Here is a 13,748-nt window from a genome sequence, read left to right as displayed (position 1 = left end):
ACTAAATCAGGCCTAAAAAAGGTGTTCCATATATACTGGAGGTATCCTTAGAATTCATTATTTCTTCTAATTTCCTCATTAATTTCAACAGGATTGGGAAAATCTTGATTGGCTGACAAGTTGTTTGGTTGGTTTTTTCCTAGACATTGTACAATATTTTAGTGTCACAAAAATTTCAACTAACACTTTAAAAAAACCCCGAGCAGATCTTTATCTCAGTGAATCTGCTCAAAATGCCATCAGAAACAAATACTATCACACCCACAATTTATAATCAAAGAAAATACTCTTTGTATCTAATTCACCTAAAACTTAAAATACATGGTTCTGCTGTAAAGTTGAGGAGTACCCTGACCTCTCAACTCTAGAAGCCTCATTCATTAAGGTTTTCTACATGAACACACAAAAATAACAGTAATTTTTAAAAAGGGAGGTGGAGGAAATAAATAATAATAATAAAAAAAAAAAGCACAAGCTTTCAAGGCTGTAGCCTTGAACCTTGTTTTAATGTGAAAACAAGGTAATATAGTTCTGAAGTACTTCTGAGAGTAAGCAGAAAATGTTAGCCACCCCATCAGCTGAAAAAGATACCTGGTTTGGCTGAGGTCTTTCCCTCTCAGTATTGTTGACGTCTGCCCAAGAATTAATTCAAAAAAAGCAAGTCATATCTATCAAAAGAACAAAAATACGTAACAACTACAGCTTAAGCTGAAGACAGGTAAATTTGTATTGATTTACAGAAGTAGGTCTTCTTTTTAACCCTGTGAAGAAATTAAATGTTCTAATCGGCAACTGAAGGCAGACAATTCTCAAACCTGCATGCACCCAAACACACAAATGCAAAGAAAGGAGATGCAGTAAAACCTGTTCCAACACGTTGTACATTAGAAATCCGACTCTCATATTTCATAGCAGCCAAACTAAAAGAAAGACGCAATGAAAAGCAGGTTAAGAACAAGGTAGAACAAAAACCGTACAAAGCTTCCACACACCACAGTATTGAGGAAACCCATTAAAACACATTTTTGTAGTTTAAAAAGGTCAAAAAGAAAAAACCCAGAGGATTTATTCTTAATTTTGTCTTTGAACACATACACACAAGCCCTTCATAAGTGTCCTTGGATCTTAAATTAAGCATACCTTCCCTACAGATCATGAAATTGGCAGTATCAGACAAAAATGTTTGGCTAAAGCAAGATAACTAAACCAAACATCCATAATTCAGCAGAAAACATTAAAATGTTAGAAAAAAATGGACTTAAGAGTACCAATAGTTTACCACAAGGATTTGAGCTTTATGTATGGTCATCTTCTGAAATTACAGAACCGAAGAATGACAGCACAATGAAAAATTCCAGCAAAAAGTAATTTCAAATACAACCAAACGCACAGAAAAAACTACTTGTCCTTTTGTGTACAGCGCATTCAAAGCCGGCTGTGCAATCACAGCTCTGTTGGGCTATTTGTAGGATGACAGGTAATTATTTACTCACAACTTTTAGGAGCAAAGATGGACAGAACATACAGTTAAGGCAGGCAAACGAAAGGCAGCTGAAGCCTGCGCTGATACTCTCCAAAGCACTCCCAATGTGGAAAGCTTCTTTCACAAGAATTCCCACTAATTTACAAGAGCAGAGGAATCAAACTCGGACAGCTGGGCTGCAATTTTACTCTGCTATTGGTTATATTACATTCCTGGTGACAAAAGTTGTTGACATTAAGGGTGAATAGTAGAACTGGTGCGAGAATAAAAAGCGTCTTGCATATCCTTCCAACATTTTTTCACTACTGACAGCACTTGAATGGCCCAAGAACTTTGTTTAGAAGTTTAAGTAGAAGACAAATTTCATAAAATGTGATCAAGGACATAAGTCTTATACTCTGCCTTACAAAAGGCTGATATTTTATTTGCTTTTCATTGGTGTAGGCCAGCAGTACTTTGTCATTGCCTTTGAAATGACCCACCCATTTCTTCTTTACTTTCCAGTTCCTAGGAAACTTATAAACTCCAGGCCCAAATGTTTCAGGACTCGTTTTCCCCGAGGGCCATTCCTTACCGGGACGAGCTCGTCTATGTGGCCAACTGCTATATTAAGGAACAGGATTAGTATCTGAAAACCGATCAACATCTACATCACCATTGAATGGAATAATTGAGATTACTGCACTGTCATTCATCAATAGGCCCGCAATGAGCTCCAAGCATTGCTAACGTGGTGCATGAGAACAAGAACGGGGCTTTAAAAACTCAGTTGTTTTCCTAAGAGGGTTGTCACTGTTGTGAGACGTGACTTGGAAAGCTTATGAGGTGCAACTGAGTACTTACTCAGCTGGAAGTAATAGAGTGATACTTTCACAAGAGCATTTAAAAATCAAGTGTGCAAGTGACGTAACATCAGTAGATAGAAAAAGGACAGGACAACAATGTGTAGAGGAGTAGAATAAAACACATTTATGTGAAAAGTGGAATTGTTACTCAAAAGGTTTTTTTCTCATAACTCTTTTGCCTGGTAATAATAGTGCATATTTTAGTACCATCCATTTGTGTATTACACTTGGGAGACAGCTAAACACTCATTTAATTTGTAGAACAGCGCTGGATGCAATAGCCCAATCTTTCCACTTCTGCCAGTTTATAACAATTTATTTATTTACTTGGTTATTTGAATCGCAAGAGGCTGGACTTTTAACTTCTTCTATTGACCAAATCCTGAGATATACAGAAAGTATATAAACACTTAATTCACATCATTACATTGAAACAATGCCATACATGTTGTCCATACTAAAACAAACACCGAAATTTGTAACTATGAAGTCACCATTTTTGTTCTCAATTTAGGAGATGTGGGACCAGAAACCTAAATGTACTTGCGCATGAAAAATAAGAGTATGTCTTAATTTAGAATTTCCTGGCTATTACTGCTGTAAACAGTGCAACAGAAATTTATGTACTTTTTTGAGACTGCAATATTTTAAAATAAAGTATGTTCTTAAAGGATGGTTATAAAAATATCCATCATAGCATTTGTAGTCAAATATACAAATTAATATATTTACAACTGAACTAACATGCCATAACAGTTTCTTTGCCAAAAACATTTGTCACTTGAGTAGTATAAACAAGTATCTTAAGTTTTAAAGCCTTCTGCAGTTCAAATTTCTCATTTTATTGCCCTTCTACATCCACATGCTTCTCTTCATTTATCTCCATGACTATGTTATATTAAAATGCACATAAATTCTGCAATTGGGAAAGGGAGACGAGAGAAGATTTGTCATAAAACTAAAATTCTGAATGGTGTTCAAATATATGCAGATAACATTACCAGTTTTGTAATGCCAGCAGAAATTAGGTCCTATTCATTTTTATAGTTTCTGCTACCAAAGAGAAAACAAAGAATGAGAGCACTCCATTTGCCTTCTTAAATGCAGAAAAAATGAAAAGTATCAGAAGCACAATTCAAAGTGGTGCTCATTTGAAAGCTGAGGAAAATATTTTTGAAAACGAGAAGTGTTAACATTTCAAACCATTATTTGAAAGCTGTTAAGGAAGAAGTCAAGAGAGGGAAGGACCGGATTACAGCAATGATATTACACAGAGAGTCTTGTAAAGTACAGTGGAGCAAAACAAGCGTGTGTGTGGGGGGGTGGGACATTATGTAAAAGGAAATACATAAATGAGTCAACAATTATATTTATTATTTTAAAAATACACATGAAATTTTGTTCCATCATGTTCAGCAGACTTTACTGGAGTTCCTCACCATCTTAGGGCTGTAACTACGGGTCTTTTTCCTGCCATTTTATTTTCTCCAGGATCAAATCTCATTTGGAAGAAGATCATAAACCATTAGGGCAAAAGCAATGGCACCCAGTTTCTGTTCCTTTCCATGTACCTTCCCTCAAAGAAGCAGGGAGAAGGGGGCACTGCTGCAGCTGCAGACTGCTCAACTGCAGATTGGCAGCACTCGGATTTTCCAAAAGACAGTGTTCATCAAAAAACACTAACTTACCAAAACCAGTTCCTTTGCAAGAACATTCCAGTTCTAAGAGAGTCCCGTGGTAACAAGATTCAGCACGAATCTCCAAGTGAGAATGATCACCCCACTGAACAGTCCTGGTGCTTACGACAGACGTTTAAAAACCCTAACTTGAATTGGACAAGCACTCGCTATTTGTTACTTCAGAACCTCTCTTTCATCCACACAGTCTGTGGAAAATTTCTAAAACCATAATCTCATCCTCATATATAACAAACATATATCAGGTATCTCACTATTTTCAAGAGCAGGAAAATAAAAATATGGCTTAGCCTTACCCTGCTTAACTTCTGACAGTTGTTAAAGCCTTAAACCATGTTTCTTACCCTTCACTCCCATTTCCTGAGACACTCTCGTGAAAAGGGGCTGACAGCTGGTGTGAATGTATAGCAGGAGCTATGGGACCATGGAAGGACTCCGTTATGTTTAGTTCCTCCTTGGGAGATGCTTCCCAGATGCATTAGGAAACCAAGTGGCAGAACGGCCAAACCCAAGAGACAACTCAAGCTTCAGCAGTACTTCGCTTGTTTGTCAAGGATTCAGAGACTGCCATAAAATAACGTATATCACCAGAATCTAGCTAAGTCTGTGCAAAAATTGAAATTATACACTCGATTATGGATAATAGGGCTCTGTCTGCTTCTTAAACCAGCATCACAAGAGTTTTTCAAGGGCCACCATAAGGCGATGAAAGGAAAAATACAGCGTTAAGCTCCTCAGGTGGTCAAAAGCTTCTCTATCAGAATAAGATGGCTTTCAACTTCTTTTTCTAAGGCCTAAAGAACGGTCAAACCTTTTTAGGTCATCTTTGTGGTAGGCTTTACTTTCTGCACTGCAATTTAAATTACAAGTACTCTTTGTGGTAAAATTTTAATCTACTAAAATACAAATGTGTATAAAAGAGAGACAATTAAGCTTCATCTGCAAAAAATATTAAAGCTGCCAATGTAAAGTGCACACATGAAAAATCAAGCCTATAAAAATATATAATGAAAGACATCTGGCACAAATGTCAGCCCTCACATGCTTGTTTTGTCAGCTGTCAAATCATGGTAATATACGATGCTAAAAGGCACGCTGACAGCAACATTCCTGGTATTTTAAAAAATAATCATAAAATACATGCAGCTTTAAGAAAATACCTGCATTGCTACCAAAGTAACCGAACAGGGCTGGTAGTCTTTAGAAAAATATTAATGCTTAATGCTTCTGACTCTCAAATGGAAGTCTGTGCAGGACAAGTCCCAAATTATTTCTTTTCCACACAAACCTTTCTGGGAAAGTTACCTGGAGTTCTGAACAATTACACATGCAATCCTTTATAGAGTTATTGTAAGTAAATACTGTTCCCACGCAGCAAATGACGTAGGGTTGAGAAATGCTATTCATATATACTTACCTTTGTCAATAAAAATGCCTTTTAAAAATATATGTAAGAGAAAAAAATACTCCTAATAATTCCCTGTTTGATTTCATCTCAAAAAGTGAATTATTTGGGTATGTTTTACTGATTATAAAAGTCAATGTTTTTCTTCCATGTAAAACACAAGTTCCAGATACGCTTTGTACCTGTGCATATGAAGCATTAAAAACAAAAACAAACACCACAGGACATGGTCCCATTAAGGTCCTCCTGTGGTCCACCCAGACCAAAAACAAGGAGTTAGAAGGAAAACTAAAACATTATATTAATACAGGTTTTGAATTTAATACCTATCTTTACAAAATAATGATTGAGCAGTAATATCACGGAACAAAAAAGAAAATTGTCTGAGATGATGCTACATACCTGAAGATTTTATATAGCATTATAGTCGTCATCTCCTGGAAACGAAGGGAGCAGTAGTAATAAGAGTTAGTCATAAAGACTGCAACCTAGCTTCCTGTTAAATATATAATCATGCTGCAACAAAAACACATTGCTTTTAAATAACCATTCCTTAAAAAGCATGCCTGAATTTTTTTCTGCTGTAGTCAGGAAGCTAAATCAGGCTTGCCTTTATTCACATACCAGGCACACTGTGCCATTTTACTTTTAATGCTGAGGAAGGTGAATGAAGGAAGTTTTCACTAGAAAGTAAGTTTATTTACAGTTTGATTGTGGGTTTTTTTTTCCTTTGGAAAGTTAATTTCTGCCTTGATGTTACGAAGTAAAAAAGTTGTAGCCTTTCTTACGCTGACTCTGCAGTGAGAAAGGGAAGGAAGACAGATGAGACGAAAGGGATGAAACTCCTGGCTAGCAGGGACTCTGCAGTGGGCAACGGACCCGCTGAGTCCCAGTAGGACCTGGCAAGTGATGGGCTTTTCTGGGGAAACCTCAGTATAATAACTTTATTAGGAGTCATTTTGGATGAGAAACTGAAGCAAAGCCATCCAACCACTGAATTTAGGAATTAACGAAGCCTAGGTTAAAGCTGGCTTGCAATCATGCTGAAGAATCTCTATTCGGAGCAAGAAAGAAGACATGGCATTTTCTAGTTTTCCTGAAGTACAGCTGGCCTCATCGGGAGCATCAGACCTCACCAAGGGCATCTTCTACCTCACAGAAATCTCTGATGAACTCGAAGCTGGCCAGTAACAGCTTGAGTTCGTGACACTTGTCTATACCACGTTACCATGCAGAGAATTTTTTCCTCTAACTTTTTACTGAGTAACACTTAAAATAGACTAACTACATAAATCTCACTGCTTTCACTCATCCAAATAGGAACTAAGTACACAAGAATAAGTTCTCATAGTGGTTTATGTCTACAGTCACTCGTGCTAAAAGACATATACATACATATATATATATACACATACATATATATATATCCAGCTCACTCTTTTCAGTAAGTTTTTGTTATCACCAAGACTATTAAAATGAAGCTTTCCACATGAGCAGTAGCTCAGTGAAATATCACTGCCATTTCAAATGCTTTCTGTATAATATCAAATACTGCCAAGATACTTAATCAGATTGATTATCTGAGGCTGAAACAAACAACTTGCAGCACTGACAGCCAAAATCATTATGGTAGACGTGAGGAAGGACAAATGAAGGCCTGCACTGCCCCACTGCCAGAGAATACTGTATTGTGCCTCTACCTTGAAAATCAACGGAGACGTATAAAAAAAATAACTGATGTTAAGACATGGTATTATGGCTAGCCCATAGAGGAAAAAATAAGACTACAACTATCAGCAATAACTTTACTTTAGTACAATGAAAGGATCTGTAATCTGCATATTCAACCTGAATATAAAGCTTTTCATGCTTTTTTTTTTTTAAGAAAGAGAGTTCTAAATTTTAATTACCCATATATATCTCAGAAGATTATATTAATCTTGTACATGACCTCTATCAATAGATTTTGAAGTACATAAGACAATTTCTTGATATAACACATCTTCTGATTTTTAGTATAAGTCTTAAGCCTCACAATTCCTCTGCATCAAAAGCTGTTTCAATCTCCAGCTGACAAGCAGAAAGAGACAGGCGCATGGAAATGTAGTTTGACAAACACACCAACACCTCTGCACTTGACCGACTTTGTGACCTCAGCCATCCATAATTTTGCTCTCCCATAATGATTTTGTGATGTCAAATCAGGGTTGTCAACAGGTAAGGTCCTTCTTTCACTAACAGGATGGCAGTCAGCTACCTGACCACGTATTTTCTCGCAACCTGTAGGAGTGAAGTGTCTTTGGGGAAGAGGAAGGAAACGGCAAACACGCTACCCCACAAACGCACATAAACATGTTTTGTCTCAGTCATAATCACATGAGTTTCATTTCCTTTAGAAACTAGACTTAAAATGAGGAGGGTAGAGAAGATGAATAAACGCGTAGTTATCGTATTCATTTATTCTCACACCTTTTTCTCTCTCACCTACTCACTTCCTCAGTAATTTTTGGTCAGCCTTCCCTGTTACATCGTACCAACCATCAAAGAGCAGCTTGGGAAACATTCTGGCATCCATGTAATTCTTGTAAAAACAGGGGGACGAATAATCCTCTCAAAACAAGGATCCTAGGGAACTAAGGAAGCAGTATTTTGGCTTTTCACCAACCATTTTACAGCAAAAGTAATTAGTAAGTTACATACCATTGTAAGCAATACCAGCACAAATCCAGCTTCCCTCACCGCTTGCTCTCTCTTCTAATGATGCCAAGATCGTGACAGGCTTACTTAGCATGGTTATTGTTTCCAATTTCAAACCCTTATACTTAATTAAGTTTCAGCTCTACATGATCTATCTTAAACAGCCAAACAAACCAAAAATACTCCAACCCCATTACTTCACCTTTTTTTCCCCTCACTATAGCAACAATGCATCGGAAGCACTTCAGGAGGATTTTGTTTGTGTTGAATGGCTGAGATTTGGTAAGTGCATGTGACAAGCTACTTTTGAAATAAATTACACAGAATAACATAAGTTTCAGTAAGTATCCAGATCCTGGCCAGTCTTGTCATATCAAGAGAGAATTCGTGACAGAAGTCATAAGAAAAAAAACAAAAAGATGACTAATCAGTTGAGTTTCATGCATATTAGGTACTGTCTTCCATCACCTGACAAAATGGAAGAGCTGCCTCTCTGTCTCTTGTACAGAAACCTATTGCCTTGTTGGATGAAAAAAGTATCAGACATTTGCGACTGCTTTTAAAGTTTTATATAATACATAATTACACATGCATGCATACACATACACCCTCCCCCACTACCACCCCCCCCCCCCCACCCAATGGAATTCCAAGATTTCCATTCAAATGCAGAAAGAACAGCTGAAAAGATTGGGACAGTGATCAGCATCTCAATACTCCTTTCAAGAACCAACAGGAAATGATAACTAATGAAAAATTCCAAATATTATTAATACAGGAAAATATGTCCAGCTTTGACAACCAACGCAGTCATGGAATAAACACTTCCATCTTCAGTAGCTGCTAAAACAAACACTCTTTTACAGGCTTTGACAGAGAACAGAATTCATTTCCCCTTTACAGCTGCACTGCTTCAAAGTCAGTTAAACATCAATGTGACAGCCTTACTTGTGAGAGCTCAGACATTTACTATATTATCTTAGCCGGACATGAGCAGAAAGCAGAGACTGTGAAGGCTGAGAAGGAGGGGGAGGAGAGAAGGAAATCAAGATTGTTTTTCTTAAACACCTTATGAAGTGTCCGCCTTAGTTGTTGCCAGAGAGTTATTTTTCTTGTTCATTTATTCTGTATTTAAAGACCCGGCCTAACACAAACATAGCACAGGTCTGAAGGCAAAAAGTTCACTAGGATAGAGCTTGTTTACACAGATACTACTCGGTCACCAACTTCTCACTCTGCGATTACAGTGTGCTTCTGCAAATGAAACTCAGTTGACTGGACTATTAACAATGCTTACAAACTAGACTTTCTTATTTGCAACTAGTCATCGCCCTATTGATTTTCTCATTAATATCTAGAAGACACACAGTTTAGGTTCTTATCCTAATTTCTGCCACCAACTTTCCTGTGCGACCCCTCCCTCACAAGACCATCGTGAAGCTTAGTATATATTAATTTCACACAGAGGAGCAAGCACAATAAGTACTTAATAGTAAGTAGGAAGGAATATTACCCAGATATCAAACCGTCCCTAACAATGTATACAGGCCACTAAATTGAGTACCTTGAACAAAAAAATAGACACCAGAGTAACTTTAGCAGCCATTTGCAAAAAGCAGTCAAGAGTATTTCCTGAGACTCTGTAGAAAGCTGGCTGCTCACATGACAATGGCTCTACTTACTTCCAGATGTTTAATTGCATTAAAGGAAACTAAGGGTACATGAATCCATGTTCTGCTACTGGTTTCCCATGAAGGCAGTTGATGCCATGGGGGAAGTGACGTGATCACAAAAAGAAGATGTCTTATAAATTACCTACCAAAATACAACCCAAACTACTAGCAGAAGATTTGCCAAGTCACTAGTTCTTTCATGGCAAATGATCCCTCAAAACCGCAACTCAGAAAAAATTCCTACAATACTGAAGAAGTTTTACCTTAGGACTTTGAACACATTTATCACTTCTCTATGCACGCTATAAGTGAGCTTGAAAAAAACCGTGTATCTCTTCCATTATTCTTAGTGGTATTTTGTACATAAATACAGAAGAGGAGACATATCTGAAACACAGCCTAAACCACCAAGCTACTATTAAAAAAAACATAGAAAACAGCAGCTAATAAAAACAAAATGATGTCACACGGACCAGTCCGTGTAAATTATGTTAGTAAGTGCTGTTCTTTTTTTCTTATTTCAACACCACCTTTGGGCCAAGTTGAAATTCTAGAGCAAGCCTGATGATTTGCGGTGATACAACTTGGCAACACACGTAAGTTTACGTTCAGGAAATCTCCAGATCTCAGCTAGTAGGAGCTTGAACCACCTTTCACCTTCTGAAGGGTCACCTCAGGGTTAAAGGAAAGACAAATCAAGATGTACTTCAACTACCAATAATAAAATCACTCTTCTTCACACTTGATAGCGGCACCGACCTAAAGATTTTTAATTATTTCACAACAATATTTTGCATTTGAGGTTTCTGTCTGGAAGTTGTCTGTGAACTCCCATACTCCCCTCCTACAGCTGCAATCAGAAGACACTTCAGATTATACTTCTCCTCTAGGAAAAAGAGAGGCAAATCGAGCATTCCCTACAAAAGCTTTTTTACCTCTGCATCTTGAATCCATCCTCTTTCCAAATAGCTCAACTGAATGACCTTCTGGGCATGCTGCAGAAGTTGGCCAGTCTGCCAGACTCAGGAGATGAGGTGGCCAGCAACTCTGCCTACCATGGGGAGATGATGTGTTTCGTTTAAGCATTTACTTGTGAAAGTCTTCGTGTTTGAAGAGTTAGGGTTTTCGGTGCTGTGCTGCTGGAGTCTCCTTACTCCAGTAGCACTATTTTTAGCAACCAGCAAATGGGTAGCTGTAGGACCTCTCCTATCACCAGAAAGCTATCTAGTTGAAGTGGCGAAGCAGCCCAACTCATGCATGCTAGCAATTCTTCAGATAGAAGCTTGCGAGCCTGGCCCTGCTTGCTTCTGCTGCAACTAGCCCTTTCTTATATGCACTTTAATGCAGCAGACAAAAGAAGGGCTTTTTTGCCTTTGCAAACAAAGCTTTTGACGGAAATATTGTAAAATAAATCTGCATATTTTCTATCTTCGTAATCCTTATTGTACTATGTTATTTATACCTCTGTCAGCTCCTAGAAAGCATAGAAAAATTTTCATAGCCTAAAAAATTTCCCTCCTCTACACGTGTACAAAACTGATGACTATGTTGTTTTGCCCAGTATATCCTCCCCAAATTGCAGGTCCTTAGACCTGGTCAAGACTTACATTTCCATAGCTATTATCGACTTCAAAAACATGCCACAACATGTTGATATATAAATTAAAAATTGATTACAAATTGATACACATGGAACTGTACAAGAATAAATATACTTGTGTTCTTAAAAAAAAAAGGACAAAACAAAATTCTCAGAAGCAACAGTGAGTAAATTCTGTGAAATATGCAATTCAAATGATGTACAGGCACAGTTATTCAGATCAGAAACCTTAGGTGAAATACAGGCACGTGGTACGTGACAGACTGGCAATGGAAAGTTCTGCAGGACAGGCAGCGCTCAGAGCAGCGCTGGAGCTGAGCCCACGACTCATTTCAAAACGTCTCGTGAAATTTGTATATGCAATGCACACTGCGCAGCTTGTCTCCATTCAGTACTCCTGAAGAGACACTAAGTGCCGTTAAAATGATGTATTATGCTAAGCTTTTCACTGCATTAATTTATACCCTATGACATCACAAACTGTAGATGTTTAAAAACTCCATTTAATTTGTAAGACAGAGAAATATGTAACCTGCTAAAATATGACTAGGTATGTTATATGGCTTTTAAAGGTGAACTGCAGCTGAGAAAAAAATAAGAGCAACATGCACAGAATATCCAACATAAAATAGAATGAAAAGTAAAATCTTGGCATAAATTCACTATTAACTGAAATCTTGCCTTTGACCCTGCACCCCAAATTCAAGTTACTAATTAACTGCCAAATACTTCCTTTATGTATGACACAGCATAAAACATTTGAGTACATGTATTTCAATACTTTGCAAATTAATTTTAAAGGTTTTGGCAGGATAAACGTTACATGCGTAGACTTGCAAAATATTCAAGCTGTTTCTTTGTCTACTTACAAAAAGCAGAACTTCTCCCTTCAGTTCCACAGTCACATGAATGTCATTTAATAAGCAATTTTATTACGAAAAAAATATAGACGCTTCTTGTTGGGGCACAAAACATATATGCATATAAAAGAAACACAAAAGAAAAAACTTTTCCATGCATAAATAATGCTGAAGACAAAAAAAATACTAAAACCCTAACCCCATCCCCACCCCTCAGGTAAAGACAACATTTTCCCCTTATTCCTCAATTATATCAATCTCCAATTATACAGCTGATGGTAAGTAAAAGAAGGAAAAAACAGTGCAACTTTCAACCTCAAGACAGACCTTAGACATAAACCCCATTCATACAATTCCTTAGTCATCAGGTGACAATCATAATTTAAAACAACAAATTCTCCTGTGTGGCTCCATTATAAGGTGATAGCTAGCACCTCTAGTAATTTAAAGACATCCCATTTTCCTTGAGGTTAACCAGACAGCAAATCAAATAATCCCACAGAGGATTCCGAGCAGGCTTGACCCATTACTGAGGTGTTAAATTAGAATTTCAAAGAGTAACTCCATAGTCACCCTTCACAGAGATAATTTTTAGTTCTTCCTCTGTGAAACGTGAAGTTAAGTCAATACTCGATGTTTTATCTCATAACCTAAGCAGACAAAAATACTGCTAACTCAAAACAATCTAGAGGTTGATTCTTGTTTAATAAAACAGCAAAAGGCCATTGCTTCAACATTTTAATAGGCAAGTTCTCTCTAGAATTTTTTACTATTTTAATATTAATTCACAACACAGATAGAAGCATTTTATTTACATTTGAGGAAATTAAATACATAAATATGTTTTCATTTATTTTCCTTACACAATCCACACACAAACCAATGAATCTGAATTCTGCATATAGAGAAAATAATGAGGGTTGACCCCATTTTACAGCTAAGAAAGCGAGGGAGTTACAGCTCAAGTGACTTGTTAAGCACACCTTTGGCAAACCCAGCACTGATGTGTAAGCTCCTGGCTCTCTAGCACACGGACTAGCTCCATCCCTGTCATTACCCATGTACCATCATTCCTGCGGGCATAATTGTAGGGAAATTTCCATCACATGCAGGGGCAAACATTCCAAGTCCACAAACTCTACAAATGCTTCCTGCCACCATATCTAAAGTATTTGTTGATTAAAAAAAAAAAAAAAAAAAGAAAAAAAAAACTGTCCAAGGTAACAATATGTTCCACTTTTTGTAGCTTACCCTGAGCCAGCCTGAATAAATTGTTTTAACTGCCTGTTCAACACAAGAACAGGAGAACCTTGGCACAGTTAAGACCACAGAACCCATCCAGCATGGCATATGAGTGCCTGATATTGCTCGGTACCCTGAACAAAGCAACAGGACAGAAAAAAAAAAGTGGTAATACAATCAGTACAAATTACAATGTAAAAAGAAACGTACACACACAAAACCGCCCAAATTTTCAATTATTAAAAT

At 37.3% G+C, this 13,748-nt stretch overlaps 1 protein-coding gene across 5 annotated transcripts in view; it reads right to left on the bottom strand.

Annotated features, from left to right (window-relative positions):
• The window catches only part of NCOA2 (nuclear receptor coactivator 2), a 196,357-nt gene that overhangs the window by 164,562 nt on the left and 18,047 nt on the right, over positions 1-13,748 (bottom strand). The window lies entirely within an intron of this gene.

Source organism: Rissa tridactyla, chromosome 2 (genome assembly GCF_028500815.1).
Source record: "Rissa tridactyla isolate bRisTri1 chromosome 2, bRisTri1.patW.cur.20221130, whole genome shotgun sequence".
Taxonomy (NCBI): domain Eukaryota; kingdom Metazoa; phylum Chordata; class Aves; order Charadriiformes; family Laridae; genus Rissa; species Rissa tridactyla.
This window is presented reverse-complemented; position numbering and strand designations above follow the sequence as displayed.